The sequence below is a fragment of the Lolium perenne genome, chromosome 2 (genome assembly GCF_019359855.2).
Source record: "Lolium perenne isolate Kyuss_39 chromosome 2, Kyuss_2.0, whole genome shotgun sequence".
Classification (NCBI taxonomy): domain Eukaryota; kingdom Viridiplantae; phylum Streptophyta; class Magnoliopsida; order Poales; family Poaceae; genus Lolium; species Lolium perenne.
In genome coordinates, this window is record NC_067245.2 from 252,184,247 (window position 1) to 252,187,815 (window position 3,569).

Here is a 3,569-nt window from a genome sequence, read left to right on the forward strand (position 1 = left end):
AGCAAAGCATGACCAACACCAGAATGCCATGGGTGTTAGGTACCTTACAATGTAATCTAGATTATTGACTCTAGTGCAAGTAGGAGACTGTTGGAGATATGCCCAAGAGGCAATAATAAAAGTGGTTATTATATATCTTTGTGTTTATGATAAATGTTTATATACCATGCTATAATTGTATTAACCGAAACATTGATACATGTGTGTTATGTAAACAACAATGAGTCCCTAGTAAGCCTCTTAACTAGCTTGTTGATTAATAGATGATTAGTTTCATAATCATGAACATTGGATGTTATTAATAACAAGGTTATATCATTATATGAATGATGTAATGGACACACCCAATTAAGCGTAGCATAAGATCACGTCATTAAGTTATTTGCTATAAGCTTTCGATACATAGTTACCTAGGCCTTTCGACCATGAGATCATGTAAATCACTTATACCGGAAAGGTACTTTGATTACATCAAACGCCACTGCGTAAATGGGTGGTTATAAAGGTGGGATTAAGTATCCGGAAAGTATGAGTTGAGGCATATGGATCAACAGTGGGATTTGTCCATCCCGATGACGGATAGATATACTCTGGGCCCTCTCGGTGGAATGTCGTCTAATGTCTTGCAAGCATATGAATAAGTTTATAAGAGACGACATACCACGGTACGAGTAAAGAGTACTTGTCAGGAGACGAGGTTGAACAAGGTATAGAGTGATACCGATGATAAACCTCGGACAAGTAAAATATCGCGTGACAAAGGGAATTGGTATCGTATGTGAATGGTTCATTCGATCGCTAAGTCATCGTTGAATATGTGGGAGCCATTATGGATCTCCAGATCTCGCTATTGGTTATTGGTCGGAGAGAGTTCTCACCCATGTCCACATAGTTCGCGAACCGTAGGGTGACACACTTAAGGTTTGATGTTGTAATAGTAGAACTTGAATATGGAATGGAGTTCTAAGTATTGTTCGAAGTCTTGGATGGGATCCCGGACATCACGAGGAGTTCCGAAATGGTCCGGAGAATAAGATTCATATATAGGAAGTCATATTCCAAGTTTGGAAATGATCCGGTGCATTTATGGAAGGTTCTAGAAGGTTCTAGAAAAGTCCGGAAGAAATCACTTTGGAAGGCGGAGTCCCGAAGGGACTCCACCTCCCATGGCCGGCCAACCCTAGTGGGGGGATTCCAAGGTGGACTCCACCAAGGTGGCCGGCCACCCCCCCCCCCCCTCCCACATGGAAGGGTGGGAATCCCACTTGAGGTGGGAGTCCCACCTTGGGTAGGTTTCCCTACTACATGGAAGGTTTTGGGTTGGGGTCTTATTCGAAGACTTGTAGTCCAACACTTGGGGTTCCACCTATATAATGAGGGGCATAGGGGAGGGGGCCGGCCACCACAAAGCCACAAGCTGGCCGCACCCCTTGAGGCCGGCCACCCCCTCTCCCAAACCCTAGCCCCCCTCTCTCCTCCACCTCTCCCGCACGCTTAGCGAAGCTTCGCCGGAGATCTCCATCGCCACCGCCACCACGCCGTCGTGCTGCCGGATTCAAGGAGGAGCTACTACTTCCGCTGCCCGCTGGAACGGGGAGAAGGACGTCGTCTTCATCAACACCGAACGTGCGACCGAGTACGGAGGTGCTGCCCGATCGTGGCACCGTGATCAAGATCTTCTACGCGCTTTTGCAAGCGGCAAGTGATCGTCTACCGCAGCAACAAGAGCCTCATCTTGTAGGCTTTGGAAATCTTCAAGGGTGAGTCTCGATCATCTCCTCGTTGCTCCCGTCTTCTAGATTGCATCTTGGCTTGGATTGCGTTCTCGCGGTAGGAAATTTTTTGTTTTCTATGCAACGAATCCCTACACTCCCTCCCTCCCTCCCTCCCTCTCTCTCTCTCTCTCTCTCTCTCTCTCTCTCTCTCTCTCTCTCTCTCTCTCTCTCTCTCGTACCATCTCCTACATTTGTTCTTCGTGTTGGTGGCTCAATCCCTCTTTCGGTTTCCATCTCCTCCTCCCTATCCTCTCCAATCAAAGATCCCACCCCTCCCTCTTGCCGGTGACCCCATCCCTTATGCCCTCCTCTCATTGATCTTGCTTTCACCTCCCTCGCTGGATCTGGCCTCCGCCAACCTCGCCACAAAAGATCGAGATTCTTTCGCCCCATAGCAAGATACGCCATCACTAGAGCCCCAGTTTGATGGATATACATGCCAACTCCGGGAGCGGATTTGAACACAAACATGAGTATACATGAATTGTGTTTGATTCCATCTAGTTTGAGAATTTGATTATCCTTTATATAGCTTTTTACGGGGTTGGGATATCCTTTATATAGGTAGTAATAGCAATAGCATATCATTCCTAGTAACGATATTCTAACTTGACTTTTTTGTCTTTTTCGTGCAAAAAGGAGGTTATACCCTAGGTCTATGCATCAAATGATGCATACAACCTATTTATTTTATTTTATTCTAACTTGACTTGTCTATATATAATACAATTTAATTAGTTAGATTGTTGATGAGAGTATGATTAGTATTTGACTTCAAACAGTGTCGGCGGTTTATAGATAATGTTGAATAAAGAAAGTCTCCTATAGTACATTTCATTATGTATAATTAGCTATAATTTTTGTCTACATGCATGCAGATGCGAGGGGAGTTTTCGGAACCCGCCCCATCCTATCTTAAATTATAAATGGTTGAGATTCGGCCCACTCATTGCTATCACTTTTGCAAAAGTATTTTTATATTTTCTCGATACCAACCCATAGTCCACACATACCTAATTTCATCTATGGAAATTAGTCATCATATTTGCCAATGTTAAGGAAATCGGTAATCGTTAACTGCTCGATCGGCTTGGGAGTAGCGATTAATCGGAAGTCGGATGATTAACTGATTTAATCGGTTGGCTATTAATCGGTGCAACCTACACAAATTAGCACTTAAAATAGTTTATATAAGAAAAACAATAGTATATGAGCCTCTATATGTCTCTCCGTACTTCTCTAAAACCTAAAATCCTAGAAAAACGTGTACGCTCCTCCGTGACCTAATCTTCAAGGTCACGAGCGAATCAGGATCCACTAGCCGAAGCCGCGTTCCTTCCTTCCACTTCTTCTCCTCTCACCTCTGAAGTTTATATTATCCCACCACTTACATAGGGTACGACCCCTCTTACACCTCAACCACCTAACCTATTGAACGCGTCCTCCAACTCGTGGACGAGCTCCTCAAGGTGGTCGAGCTCCTGTATCTGAGGTCTAGGCAACAACGAGTAACTGGTCTGGAAGGGCAAGGAACTATTCGGAAACTGTGGAAATGAAGCTACTGGAGGCTGCCATCAAGCGGGAGCTTCGCAAAACCTACTCTATTGGGGAGGGGTAGCGCCTATATTAGCGATATGCATTGAAATATTATAACTTTTTTTACCAAGTGTGGTAGTTAATCGGGAACATACCTAGTAATCGGACTTTCGAACTGATTAATCGGGCTAAAGGATTAACACAAGAGATTAATGGTAATCGACACGGTCAAGCCCCTAGTAGCGATTAATCGGCCTA